At 33.0% G+C, this 15957-nt stretch overlaps 1 pseudogene; it reads right to left on the bottom strand.

The window, feature by feature from the left end:
- Window positions 1–1762: 1762 nt before the first annotated feature.
- On the bottom strand, window positions 1763–2701 carry LOC124087335 (olfactory receptor 6C3-like; annotated as a pseudogene).
- Between the last annotated feature and the right edge of the window lie 13256 nt (window positions 2702–15957).

Genomic DNA, 15957 nt, shown 5'->3' on the forward strand with positions numbered 1-15957 from the left:
TGAACTAATATGCTACTTTTAAATTGCTGTAGGTTTTGTATCACTTAAAGTAGAAGTCATTTTTATATTGTCAAAAAAATTTTTGATTTCATTTTTCCATTTTACCCAGAGCAGATTTACTTCTCTGACTATAAATTATGAGGAAGAAGCAAAAATATAACATAGAAACAATATCAGAAGTGCTTTAAAATGATTTGGCATGGTTTCTATGTAAATTTTATATACCATGAACTACTTAATATTTTTATCCATTTTATCTGGCACTGGCTCAAGGGACCAATTCAGTGAATGAAAATTGACAGAAGAGAAATAAACAAAATGCAAAGGAATATGAACATAAAACATTACTATTGAAGTTCTAAAAGGAAGCTTGGGGGACAGTGTCCAATAAGACAGAGATAAAATAACAAAGAAATAACAATACTAAGTGTAAAAATTTTTGTCCTTTGGTGTCATTTTCTGGGATGAAGATACCAACCAAATATAGAATCACATTTCCTAATGCAGACTTCTACTCAATGCTCCATGAAAAGTTTCAAACTTGGAATACACTGCATTATACTGAAGGCCTTCATTATTTCCATTATTAGTTTGCCATCATTTAGTAATTTTAAAACCATAATACTGCTCACACTGTGAAGCTTTTTTCATGCTCATTCTTTTGCTCAACAGAACTGCAGTTGAAGAGGTTTTTTTTGTTTTGATTGATTAGTGTTATAATTTATATATTAAGTAAAATATTTGAAGTTAGTGTCATCCTTGAACAAACTCTAATTATGTAACCATGCCCAAATGAGGTGATCTAAAAAAGCCAAACATTTATTCAGATCCTCAGTAAAAACAAAAATTATAGATAAAAATAGAGCAAAGACTAGTGTTTCTGTTTAGTTTGTTTTGTTTGAGATTCTTATATTGGCTGTTTTTGCAAAATGAACTTATACAAGTTACTCAACTTTTATAAGCATCAACTTACCCATTTATAAAACAAATTCATAACCATGCCTATTTTGCCATCTAGCTGTGATGATTAAATAAGACATGGTACAGGATATACCTAGTTCAAAAGAAGGCTTGAAATAGTACTCTCAGTATAAATGCAATTTTTAAAAGAATTTTTTAACAGACTTGCATGTTGGAAAATAGCAATGGCAGTTACCTAAAAATGCATCTTTATATATATATATTTTTTTTCAAAGAATAAATATATGGATAAACAAAGAGTACATATAAAGCCACATAGAATACATAATTTAAACAAAACAAGAAAACAGAGCATTTTCAATTACTTCTAAGTGGGAAAAAAAATACACAAGTCCATTGGAGACTAGGAAGAATTGGACTGTTACCACAAACAACATGCAAAATAGTGTGTGGCAGACATTATTTTATTTCAAAGTGCATACATTTTTAGAAAGGAAAGTGTATGGTAGTGACAAAGTAGAGAAAATTTAAGATTATTAAAACATCAATGGGGTGCAAAATATTTTCATTATTAAGAATAACTAATAAATAACAAAGTGATTTCAGTTCTATAGACACTGGTTTTCTAGACAGGATTGTAAATCAGTGATTACATGGAATTTACAGATAGCTTCAAAGGGCAAAACAACATGGTTACTTGCAGGTTAAAAAGAAAGCTGAAGCCAAGGGGCTCAGCAGTGCAGGTAGCTGGGCTTTAGATACAGAAAGATAGAGGAGAAGTAAAGTTTCATTTCCCTGGTTGAATCTTCACCATGGCACTCATTTAGGTCAATGCATACATTCATTTGCTTCTGTAAAATACGACCTTATGAACCAAGTGTTTAAAGCTTTGTTTAACTTGCTGGTTCCTCAAAGTGTAAATAAAAGGGTTCAACATGGGAGCAATAGTAGTGTTGAGGAGAGCTACTCCTTTGGTCAGTGATGCTCTTTCTTTTGCTGAAGGCTTGACATACATGAATATGCAGCTTCCATAAGAGATGGAGATGACAATCATGTAAGAGGAACAAGTGGAGAAAGCCTTTTTCCTCTGACTGCCAGATGGGATTCTCAGAATGGTGCTAATGATGCTTATGTAGGACAGAATCACCAACGCCAATGTGAAGAGAAGAGTAACAAAGGCAAAGTAAAAGCCAATTTGCTCTAAAAGCCATGTATCTGTGCAAGAGAGTTCCAGGATGGGGAAGTAGTCACAAGAGAAGTGATTGATGACATTGGAAGCACAGAAATCTAACCTGAGGATAAGCATAAGGGGTGGGAAGATGGTCAGAAATCCTGCCAGTCATGAACCAAAGACAAGAAGGGAGCAGACTTTCTTATTCATGATGGTGGTGTAATGCAGTGGCTTGCAGATGGCGACATAGCGATCATAGGACATAGCAGTTAGAAGGAAAAATTCAGACACACCCATGGAGATGAAGAAATATAATTGAGCTAAACAGTTGTTATAGGAAATAGTCTTGACTTTAGTAATTATTGACCTCAAAAATCTGGGGATGGAAACACTGGTGAATGCAATTTCCAAGAAGGAGAAATTCCGGAGGAAGAAATACATAGGGGTCTTTAGATGTGAGTCCAGCAAGGTGAGAATGATGAAGGTTAGGTTTCCAGTGATGCTTAATAAATAAGTTATGAATAAAAAGATAAACATTATAACCTGAAGCTCTGGGTTGTCTGATATGCCCAAGAGTACAAACTCTTTAATCATTGTGTGGTTTCTCATTCTGATTTTTTTTTCTTCCAACAAAGTCTATTGGTGAAAAACAAAGAAAATATATAGCAAAGTTTGGCATTAAAGTATTGAAAATTTATATGTGATAGTAATATCTCCATTGACATTTTTCTTATAAGAATTTTGTGATATTCACTCATTACTATTAATACAGAAAATATACACATATCTTCAGTTGAAATCAAACGTGGATCACTGACATATTTTAAGTCCCTTTGTCACTAAATTTACATCAAACCTCAAAATATTTTCAAATTTTCTGTATGTGCAGTATGTCTTGGAATTACTGATTTCTACAATAACATTTATCAAATACATTTGTAGTTTGACAACTGAGGCACTGTCTTCCAGTTTCCAAGCTTATGTACTTTTAGGCCTGAATTATTTAATTTTGGGGTTGATTCTGATAAACTTAGAAAATTGATTGGTGAGAATTGGTGACCTAATCACAGTCACTAAACTTAAATAGATTTTATGATTATTTTTATTCTCAATATATATATATATATATATACTTTTCAACATTCATTCCCATAACCATGGGGATAAATGAGTTTCAATCACAGAAATATAGAACTAGAGTTATCTTGGTTGTAAACAAAAGTTTTAAATTTATGGGAAGAAAAACAGAGGCCAGAGAAATTGGTGAACATAGAGGTAGATCTCAATAATATGCATAGATTTACAATCTACTAATGCTTTATATCATTTTATACCCTTTATTTAAGTTAGCAACTGAGATTTAAATTTTTATTATATTAACTTTGTCCTTTTACTCTTCAACTTTCCTGAGGAGACAACAGAAATTTGAAGGAGTTTTCTGATTCCAAAATATGGTATTGCCTCCTCTCCACAAGGCTAAACAATCAGAATAAATATAATTTCCTCTAGGATTTACCTTATAGAAATCACATTCTCCACAAAATAACTTAGAGGACTTCTATCTGTCCTGTTCTCTGTCTCCCTAGCAGTCAGCATCATGTCTGTGATGAAAGTTCTCATATATTTGTTGTAATTCTTTCTCTCTGTAGCATACATGGGACAACTCAGCAGGTGATAAGTATCAATGCTGATATTGTGCATTTTTTTCTTCTTTTGATTTTATTTTTCTGACAATCAGTATTATTTTCCCTTGGGTATTTGCATATACTTGTCATGAATATATAGCAAAACCAGCAACTCAAAGGCAGAAATTATTACTGTGGTTTGAACAAAGGTTGAAACATATTAAAATGTAAAATTAACAATAACATTTATGTTAAAGTGGTAATTTCAGCATCCTTGTTATTTATTCCAATAAAATAAGCTTTCATATAAAAGAAAAAATAAATGTATTAAAAAATGGAACATATTTTCTGACGTGTCTAATGATACTAATCAGAAACAAAATCCAAATTTTTCTTGATTTTATTAAAATGCAAAATTTAATGCATTTATAACACACTTCAATTTTGTTTTTATTTTTGTTTTGTTTTGTTTTTGTTTGTTTTGTTTTTTGCTCACCCTTTCCTCTGTTACCCAAAAGCCTCTCACACAGAGAAAGTTTAGGCTGAATATCATGTAAATTTTCTGTCAGCCTCAAGTATAAGTTAAAGAAAAATGAGTTCCTCTTTTATATCCTTTATGTTTCCACATAAACTGACACATTTCTCTGACCTGAACTCCAAAACCTACTCCTGCAAACCTGAGGGTTCTCTATGTGAATTTTCACGGATTACTGCTTCAACATACTATAAAGGTAAAACATTTCAAAGTTCTCTGCATAAGATAAAGATTGAGTATCACACAAAATAACTCCACTTTACCTTCTCTGTGAACTGTATGACCCCTTGAGAGGCTAGATTGAAGAACAGAAGCATTCAAGTTGAGATAAAGTGGTGACATGGTGTACCTTTCTGGAGAGTCAAGCCATAGAGCAAAAGAGTTCTAGTCATCTGGTACAACCAACCTGGTTTCCCTTTGGCTGTCCCTACTTTTCTTAATATGCACATGGACTTAGGCTACCCTCAGGAGATAGTGTATTCTCAGTTCCTTGGGGGTTAGCTAAATCCAGGACTAAGGAACTCCACAGTGGATGGTACCCCTATTGTATTCATTGACATATCTGTGCCAGCACAGAGCAGAATGAATGACTAAAGAAAGGATTTTAAATTCTCTAAAAATCAGAAAAGTGGGGCTGGGGTTGGGGCTTAGTGGTATAGCGCTTACCTAGCATGTGTCAGGCCCTGATTTGATACCCAGAGCCATAAAAATAAATAAATAAAGTTATTATGTCCACCTACAACAGAAGAGTACTTCAACTTTAGCTTTTAATTTTTAATGTTAAAGTTAATACATGGTTAATTATGAGAATCGATTGTCACCCTACTATAAAGTAACCTGTGGAATGGTACATACATTTGCAAACAAGCTTTCATTTCTTTCAAATCTATGAATTAACCAGCATAAATAATATTTTATACATTTTGTTTTTTGTATCATCCTAAAAACACAGCCACATTTACACTCATAGAATTTTTTCTTTATACACTAATGCAGTTTTACAACACAGTATATTCTTATTCTGCAACTTTCCTAGGTTTTTTTTTTAGTTAATAATGTTTACTGGAAATTATTCCTTATCAAGTTATCCAGAGAGAACTTATCCTTCTGTAACAATTGGATAGAACAGCAGAGGGGACTTATTTATAATGTAATAATTTAATTGCTGGCTTAAAAATAGGGGTTATGTTGTCATTAATTTTATAACATTAGTAATGATGCTACAGTACATTCTTGTATGTTCTTCTGCATCTGTACAAATATTGGTATAACTTTTTGATACTTCATCATTTCTCCACTACAGGAAAGAATGAATCTTTTTCATTGCATCCTAACCAACACTGGATGTTATAAATCACTTAGGTTTTACAAGCGGACAAAAATGATACTCTAATTAATTCAATGATAAAGGTAATATCATATGGACCAGATCACAGTGCCTGCATGGTTTTGAGGTTAAAGAGATCCATTTTCTTAGCAAACTTGCAAAATTTATTTGACCTGTCTTTTTTTTTTTTTTTTTTAAGGGAGTGAGTATATATATATAACTCAGGGGCACTCAACCATTGAGCCACATCCCCAGCACTTTTTCGTACTTTATTGAGAGACAAGGTCTCACTGAGTTACTTAGAGCCTCACTTTTGCTGAGGCTGGCTGGCTTTGAAGTCACAATCCTCCTGCCTCAGCCTCCCAAGCTTGTGCCACCACACCCCACTATTTGACCTTTCTTAGTATCAGTTTTCCTATGCATAAAATGAAAAGATTGGTAGTTTTAACTCATAGGATACTGTAATAATTAAATGAGAGATGCATGAAAGTGCTTAGCAGAGTAAAAAAGGTATATGAATGTTTAGTATATAAGTGTTATATATTTAAAAAATTGTACATTTCCAACTGATAGAGACTGAATATTTTAAATATTTGTTTTTCTTGTCCATGAATTGGGTATTTTGTATTCATTTTTTATTGAGCTTATTGTTTTATTAGTAGAAGATATATATGTATAATGTTGTGTTTCATCTGTTGCAACATGTTTTCAGAGCCCATGTTATGTTTTGACTTTTTTACACTGCAGTTTGACTAAAAAAAGATTAAGCAATTGATTAATTAATTAGGCAATTAATACATGTAGTTAGATTCACAGATTCTTGGTGGTATATTTTTCTAAGGACATCCTTCTGTATATACCTCAAATTTATAAATATATATAAAAATTTATATTCATATAAATTTAATACTCCTATGCAAAGGGTTTTGACATCCATATCTTTAATCCAACCAAGACCCTTTTTTTTTTCCTTTTTCTATTGCAGTGCTGGGGATCAACCCTAGGATCTTATAGAGAAAGTGCTCTGTAACTGATTGTCACCCTCAGCCCCAAAACTTATTCCTCTGTGATATATGGATCTATTTTTGTTCTCTTTTCAATGGACAGCCAACTTCCCTAACAACTTCAAGGTCTATATAAACAATATGAGAGTTTGGACAGTGAGTTATCAAGAGCACGAAAGGCACTTGTATCTTCTGTTACCAACACTTTTACCCCCAAATTTTCACTAATAAAATCCATATAAATTCCATGATTTTGTCATTTTTTAGTGCTGCGTAATACTCCATGGTGTATAAATGCCACATTTTTTTTTATCCATTCATCGATTGAAGGGCATCTGGGTTGGTACCACAGTCTAGCAATTGTGAATTGTGCTGCTATGAACATCGATGTAGCAGTATCCCTGTAGTATGCTCTTTTAAGGTCTTCAGGGAATAGTCTGAGAAGGGCAAGAGCTGGGTCAAATGGTGGTTCCATTCCCAGCTTTCCCAGGAATCTCCATTCTGCTTTCGAAATTGGCCGCACCAGTTTGCAGTCCCACCAGCAATGTACAAGAGTACCCTTTTCCCCACATCCTCTCCAGCATTTGTTGTTGTTTGAATTCATAATGGCTGCCAATCTTACTGGAGTGAGATGGTATCTTAGGGTGATTTTGATTTGCATTTCTCTGGCTGCTAGAGATGGTGAGCATTTTTTCATGTACTTGTTGATTGATTGTATGTCCTCCTCGGAGAAGTGTCTGTTCAGGTCCTTGGCCCATTTGTTGATTGGGTTATTTGTTATCTTATTGTCTAATTTTTTGAGTTCTTTGTATACTCTGGATATTAGGGCTCTATCTGAAGTGTGAGGAGTAAAAATTTGTTCCCATGATGTAGGCTCCCTATTTATCTCTCTTATTGTTTCTCTTGCTGAGAAATAACTTTTTAGTTTAAGTAAGTCCCATTTGTTGATTCTTGTTATTAACTCTTGTGCTATGGGTGTCCTATTAAAGAATTTGGAGCCCGACCCCACAATATGTAGATCGGAGCCAACTTTTTCTTCTATCAGAGACAGAGTCTCTGATTTGACATCTAGCTCCTTGATCCACTTTGAATTAACTTTTGTGCATGGCGAGAGGAGGGGATTCAGTTTCATTTTGTTGCATATGGATTTCCAGTTTTCCCAACACCATTTGTTGAAGATGCTATCCTTCCTCCATTGCATGCTTTTAGCTCCTTTATCAAATATAAGATAGTTGTAGTTTTGTGGGTTAGTCTCTGTGTCCTCTATTCTGTACCATTGGTCCACCGCCTGTTTTGGTACCAGTACCATGCTGTTTTTGTTACTATTGCTCTGTAATATAGTTTGAAATCTGGTACCGCTATACCGCCTGATTCACACTTCCTGCTTAGAATTGCTTTTGCTATTCTGGGTCTTTTATTTTTCCATATAAATTTCATGATTGCTTTATCTATTTCTACAAGAAATGCCATTGGGATTTTGATTGGCATTGCATTAAACCTTTAGAGAACTTTTGGTAATATCGCCATTTTGATTATGTTAGTTCTGCCTATCCATGAACAGGGTATATTTTTCCATCTTCTAAGATCTTCTTCTACTTCTCTTTTTAGGGTTCTGTAGTTTTCATTGTATAAATCAAATGGATGGCACTAGAGCAGATTATGCTTAGTGAAGCTAGCCAATCCCTAAAAAACAAATACCAAATGTCTTCTTTGATATAATGAGAGCAACTAAGAACAGAGCAGGGAGGAAGAGCAGGAGGAAAAGATTAACATTAAACAGATACTTGAGGTGGGAGGGAAAGGGAGAGAAAAGGGAAATTGCATGGTAATGGAGGGAGACCCTCATTGTTATACAAAATTACATATAAGAGGTTGTGAGGGGAATGGGAAAATAAACAAGGAGAGAAATGATTTACAGTATATGGGGTAGAGAGAGAAGATGGGAGGGGAAGGGAGGGGGGATAGTAGAGGATAGGAAAGGTAGCAGAATACAACAGTTACAAATATGGCATTATGTAAAAATGTGGATGTGTAACCGATGTGATTCTGCAATCTGTATTTGGGGTAAAATTGGGAGTTCATAACCAACTTGAATCTAATGTATGAAATATGATATGTCAAGAGCTTTGTAATGTTTTGAACAACCAATAAAAAAAAGATCTATATAAAATCTTACAGGTGAGGAAGGAACTAGATAAGTTGAAATATAAAATGCATCTGAGATACTTAAACTTTTTACTTTTCTGGGGAGAAAAATTCTTTTTTGCAAGGGCCTGTTGTCCTCCTGCCATTTCAGACTCACTTCATACCATCTACCCTCTCTCCTCACTTTTTCCGTTCCAGGGTAACTGCTCTTGTTATTATTTATTTTTTATTAAGAAGCAGAAACCATCTCTTTTCCCTCTGAATGTTCACACATGCCATGCCTGCCTTCATTCACTACCACTCATCCATCAATTCTACTTCTATTTTTACTGTCTTTATAGCTATATTTCATCCTTTGAGTTTCTCGAAACTCTGGTTAAATTTCTATAATGCCCTGTGCTTTATAATTGCAATTCTAACTATAATTTCATTGATAAGCAGATGTCATTCTTTCTGTGTAAATTGTACAGTGTAAGTTGCAGGTGTTATAATTTAAATTAAAATATGAGTTAATTAAAATTAATTTGGATACAAATTTAATTGTGCTGTTTTGCTAATTATATTTCAAGTTCTCAATAGTCAAATGTGGGTAGTGGGTAATGCATTGGAAAACCCAGATTATGGGACATTTCCCTTAATGCAGTGAATTTTTTTGGACAGCATTGGGGAATCAATATTTTCTCCCTTATTACTCTTAAAGAATTAACTAAGAACCTTGACTCTGGTATCTTTACTCTTTACTTTGCCCATCACATTTTCACTATTTCTTGTCATTGTGAGGTATTTCCTGCTGCTCACACACACTTTTTTTCTTGTCTTTTCTTTTCTTTTAATTTACTGCAAATATCAGGTTATCCTCAAAATTTTCTATGATGCCTTGAGTATTTGATCAAGATTTTTTATTAAGGAAATTTGAAGAAAAATCACTTTGTAAGATTATAATAAGTAAGCAGAAATGAAAACTGAAAATCATGAGTATGGAAAAAACAATATAGCAATGTTGAGTAAATACATGTAAACTGTAGTTAGATGATACAGATTAGAAAAAGAAAGTAAGGGAAAATTGACCATATTGACTAACAAAAACATGTGAAGAAGCTGACTCTAATAGTCAATAAATATAAATACATTAAATTACCATAAGTTCTTCCTAAATTAATGCAATTGACCATAGAATAACATGGATTTGAACTGCCTGGGTCCCCTTACATTCATATGTTGGAGATTTGTGAAAGTTTGAAAAAAACTTGCAGACAAACTACATAGCCTAGAAATATTTAAAAAATTAAAATAAAGCTATATCATGAATTCATAAAATATATGTAGATAATATTTAGATAATAGTCAATAAATTATTATAGTCATTTTATTGTTCATACTACCACAAAACATATACAAATCTATTACATAAAGTTAAAATCTATCAGAAATTCTGCATATAAACACAATATATGGTGCTCTTTACGGGGAGGATACATGTAATCACAAGTAAAGATGCACAAAATGGACTGTAGTATATACTACAATACTGTACTAATTTCATAGCCATCTCTTGTTGCTATTTTAAATGGAAGCTCAAGTATTGCAAGTACCCCCTTAAAACACCATATGGTGCTATTTATCTCCTCATGATCTGTTTGTGTTAATTGACTGTTCATGTCCTCAGTAAGGCTTCCAGTCAACAACAGGCTATTAGTAATTAATCTTTGCGGGAGTCAAAGGTATCCATGGATTTTCAATGGTGCAGGGATTCAACAATCCTAACCCCAGAATTATTAAAAGGTCAACTTTATGTTCACAGGTGAAATATTATTATAAAATATTATTATATGAAATTCTGATGGCTAATTGAGATCTTATGAAAAATGCATCAGACACATATTAGAGTTCATTTTTGCAGACTTTCAAGAAATTATTATAGTCATTTTTATTGTTCACACTATAATATTTCACAGAACCGTTTTTCTTCAAGCATAGGGAAATCACATTTATGTAACATTCACCCAAAATACATCTGTCTCATATTGTTTTTGTAATCATATGACATTAGCACAATATTGTTTGTGTGTTACAAAAATGGCATTTGACCTAAATAGTCATTGATTTCATTAGTGAATAATCATCTTGGAAGTTTATTGTAGCAAAGTTAAATGGTTACTAAGAATGAAAACTCCTTAATATTACTGCATATTGGAACTTCCTTAATTCACATTTCCATGGAACATTCCTCAATATACTCTCAACAGAGCAACAATCATTCATGGATCATTTAATCACTTGAGATTATAACAGGTGGTGATTGGCTAAAACAGAGTTATAATTATTAAGATCTGGCACTAGGATCTAGCTCAGTGGTACAACACTTGTCAAGAATGCATGAGGCCCTAGGTTTGAGCACAGATACTGCAAGTAAAAACTGAGAGAAAGAGATAAGGAGAGAGAGAGAGAGAGAGAGAGAGAGAGAGAGAGAGAGAGAGAGAGAGAAATAGAACTAGATATTGAGATCTTATTACTCATGAAATCTAAGTAAGAATCATACAACCAGACAATTTTGGAAGAGTCTTAATTGTGTGTGTGTGTGTGTGGGTGTGTTTGTGTGTATATGCATGCATGCATGCATCTATATATGTACAGTTGGAAAGGTGGAACAAATAAACAGATAATTTAATTAGAATAGAAAAAGAAGATATGCAATATTTTTAACCTCGCATAACATTTTCTATCTCAATTTGTGCTTAACTAAATTCCTCTAAGTTAAGAATAAATACCTTCTCCTTCCTTCCTTCCTTCCTTCCTTCCTTCCTTCCTTCCTTTCTTTCTTTCTCCCCTCCTCTCTCTTTTTTTGGTTGTTGTTGGTTTTGGTACCAGGGATTGAACCCAGGGCACCAACTACTGAGACACATCCCCCAGCCCTTTTTATTTTCTGAACAGGGTCTCACTGAGTTCCCCAGGCTAGCTTAAAACTTGTGATCATCCTGCCTTAGCTTCCCGAGCTACTGTGATTACAGGCATGAGCCAGGATGTCCAGCAATATTTTTCTAAAGTAATCTATTTATTTATGCTTCTATAAAAGTAAACCACGCTGGGTGTGGTGGTGCAGGCCTGTAATCCCAGCAGCTGGGGAGGCTGAGGCAGAAAGATTCCAAGTTCAAGACCAGCCTCAGCAACTTAGTGAGGCAATAAGCAACTCAGTGAGGCCCTGTCTCTAAATAAAATACAAAATAGGGCTGGGAATCTGGTTAATTGCCCCACCCCCACATCCCCAAAAAAGTAAACCACATTTGTCTTTTTGTTAGAAGCAATTTCATAACTCAGGAATGGTGGTGGTATTTTCCAGGTCTCTGTAGCAACTTTCTATAATATTTTATGCATTCATTAAAAATATTTTCCTTTATCTCTAATTCACAAGATGCTAAGGGAACTGTGGAAGGTACTACCGTTCATTTAATAATGCTATCTTCAACATCTTTCAAAAATAAACTAATTAATACCATTTAATCTATGAAGAAAGAGGTGGAAATGTGTGAAATAACAAGGAAAGGTTTGCTGGGAAGCACAAAAAAAAATGATCAATTTCTATAAATAAGATTTTGGGGGCTGGAGACACAGCTCAGTTGGTAGAGTGCTTGCCTTATATGCACAAGCCCCTGGGTTCAATCCCCAGGACTACAAAAGAAAAATATTTTTGGTTGGACAGCCAAATTAAATTAATTGCCATTTGAAGTATTGTTTATAGAGTGTTGTACAAAGTATCATCTGTTAGAAAAGGATTTCTATTAGGAACTATGCGAAAGTTAGAAACTATATGAGTATATTTAATGGCACATTCAATTCCTTAAGTTGAATATATATATATACTATGTGTGTGTACATATGTGCACCTGTTAATATATTTGTATATGCATATAAGTGCATAAATGTATGTACATGCTTATAACTAGTGTATGTCTTCTAAAGTTTCATGTGGCAATCCACTCCTGCATCCTCAATATCTAAAAGTTGAAAGAAACAATGTTCTGAGGCAAATTTCAAGGTACCGGGCTGGGGATGTGGCTCAAGCGGTAGCGCACTCGCCTGGCATGCGTGCGGCCCGGGTTCGATCCTCAGCACCACATACAAACAAAGATGTTGTGTCTGCCGAAAACTAAAAAAAATAAATAAATATTAAAAATTCTCTCTCTCTTTAAAAAAAAATTTCAAGATACCAATATTCTTATGAACATTATTCAATAAAAAAGGAGTATAGAAAAAAAATAAATTCTTCCTAGATATAGACATATACTAGTTACAAACAAGTACATACTCATCTATGCATTTAACTACATACATAAACATGTGAATATCTGCATTTAAGTATACACATTATAGTTATATATAAATACGTACAGAAACACATATAAAACCTTAATCACACTAAACTCAGACTTAATCCTTTTATTTGTACTTTTTGATTTTTAAAAAATCTTTTATAGGTGAATTGCAATTATGCATAATAGTAGGCCTCATTGTGATATATTTGTACATGCAGTACAATTTGGTCTATTTCATTCCCTCTTGAGTTCTCCAATCCCTTCCCTCTAATACCCCTCCTACTCTACTACTCTACTAGCCTCCTTTGTATTCTCATGGGATCCTTTTTCCTATTTTTTTCTCTCTAGCTTGCACATGTAAGAGAAAATGTGCAGCCCTGGACCTTCTGAATCTGGCTTATTTCATTTAGCTTGATGTTCTCCAGTTCATTTTCCTACCAATGGCATAATTTTATTTATCTTTATGGCTGAGTAAAACTTCATTATCTATCTATCTATCTATATATATATATATATATATATATATATATATATTACATTTTCTTCATGTAGAGGATTGGAAGCAACAAAAACAGATGCACATATTTTTAAGATAAATGGAAGGTTACAGTACAATGGGTCTTTAGCTTCTGAAGGAAACCACTCGTAGATATATATGGTAAGTCAGACAGTGATATTACTAAAATAACCACACAAATACTGTCTTCACCTGTATGCTGAAATCTAACACTAAAAATTGTTATTTTCTACTTAGAAATAATTTCTAGAATCACTTCTGAACACCAATTTGGATTTTTCTTTTGTAATGAGCAATCACCGAAGTATATTAAGCAGATAGAAAAAAATAACATAAGGGGCAATGCACAGGACAATTAATGGACGAGCACGGTTTTGCAATGATCCAGATAAAAACAGTAAGATCCAGAACTCAACATACAGGATGGAAAAACAACACCATAAGGAGGTATTTTTAAGACACTTGAAATTTCCTTGATGTAATATTGGGACTAAATGTAAGAGTTTCCAGTGGGTGTGGGGGAATACCAATGATATGAAAGGATATGACACAAACATAATTCTTCATGGGCTTTTGAATGAAGACAGAAAATGTCAGCAGAGGAGTAAATAAGTGTTACAGATAAGCAGTGAAAAAGGCCAATTCTGTCACATTCAGTTTTGAAATTAGTGATAAGAAATCTAATTGTCTCATAAGCATTTTAAAAAAACATGATTTCAGGTGAGAGATATTGAAGAATGAATTTAAATACATAAACTTATTTCTTCAAATACTGGCTCTTAGCCATAATAAAAGTTAAATTTATTATTCTCTAAAGATGGAGTCCCATGCAACAATCTGTCTGCACATTTGAGGAAGTCATTATATTCATCTTTTTATTGATCTAAAAAATACATTAGATTAATATGGATGGCTTGGTTCAAATAACATGGGCATTTCAAAATTAATGGTGTTAATTGGGAAGTTGGGAGAAGGGGTTATGTCCTTTCTCTAGGGCTGTTGCTGCTTCCAGATCTCCTTAAAATACTAAACAAAGAACTAATCTCTCTCACCTAAGGAAAAAGAATCTTCCACAAACTCATCTAAATCAGCATCTACCATGGAGACTAGATTCAACATACAAATTACATAATTTGAATACATTAACCTTGCAAAAACATTATGAGATCAATTCCATCATCACATAAGGGACAATATTATTCATTTCCAAAGTTTTGTTTTCAATTTGATAGCAATAAACTGGTCAGCTTTCTACATACAAATAATGTATTCATATCCCTAAGTGAAAAGCAATAACTTTCCAATTTTCAATTAATCATATGTAAAATTAATTTGAAAATAAAATAATAAATTATGGTTTGATTTTACATTTAACTTTATATCATAAACATAAAAAGATGCAAAATTAGATAATATAGATATGACAGAAAAGAGACATTTAAAATAAAACTCATATCACTACTTTTATTGTTAAATATGCCTTACATAGAAAAAAAACATACAAAATCAATAATGCAAGTTTTTAAACAATAAGTGAAAAAAAATATGCACACAGCCAGAATAACATACAAACACCATCAGTAACAGGATTTTCAAGTTTTTATATCCCCAATAAGTCTATCCCAAAAGACCCATCAACTCTCCTGATATTGCTATCCTTTTCTTTTCTATACCATCAAACTTACCTCTTGGATTTTGCTTTATTTTTTGACTTTTGCTCAGGCTAATAGTACACATTTCAAATAATAAATTATAGGTTCATACAATTTTATGAGACATTAAAAATATATGTAGTGATGTAGTCACCAGCATGGTCAAAATGAAGAATTTTTGCATTATCCCCAAAAGTTACCTGAAGTACTTGTGAAGTGTTCATTTCACATCTCACAGTACTTATAATCCCTGATCCATTGTTCTATGGTTTTATTGTTTTTCAAAATGTAACCTGATAAGTGTTATATAATAGCTAAATTTTGAGCTGGGGTTCTTTTCACTTTGTATGATGTTTTAGAGATTCATCCTTGTGGTTACATGTATCATTAAATTAGGTCTTTTTTTTGTTTTGTTTTTTGCTATGTAGTATATCTTTGCATGAATATATCAATTTACCAAAATCTTTATGTTTTACATATAAGTAAAAGATCTATTTTGAGTTATCCTTTGATATATAGTATGGTTCAGATTTTTGCTTATATAAGTCCAGTTTTTCAAGCATTCCTTCTTGGAAAAAAAAAAACACAAGGTTTTGTGATTGAATTACCTTGACATTTATTTCAAAAGTTAATTGAACATAAACATGAGAATCTGTATGCAGATTCTATCTGAAATCCTTTGTCTATTACTAATACCATATTCTCTTAATTGATCTGTTTTATAGCAAGCAAAAATTTAATGACTTGAAT

This window comes from Marmota monax, unplaced genomic scaffold (assembly GCF_021218885.2).
Source record: "Marmota monax isolate L192 unplaced genomic scaffold, Marmota_monax_Labrador192_F-V1.1 WCK01_AAM20220418_F8-fsc00012, whole genome shotgun sequence".
Classification (NCBI taxonomy): Eukaryota; Metazoa; Chordata; class Mammalia; order Rodentia; family Sciuridae; genus Marmota; species Marmota monax.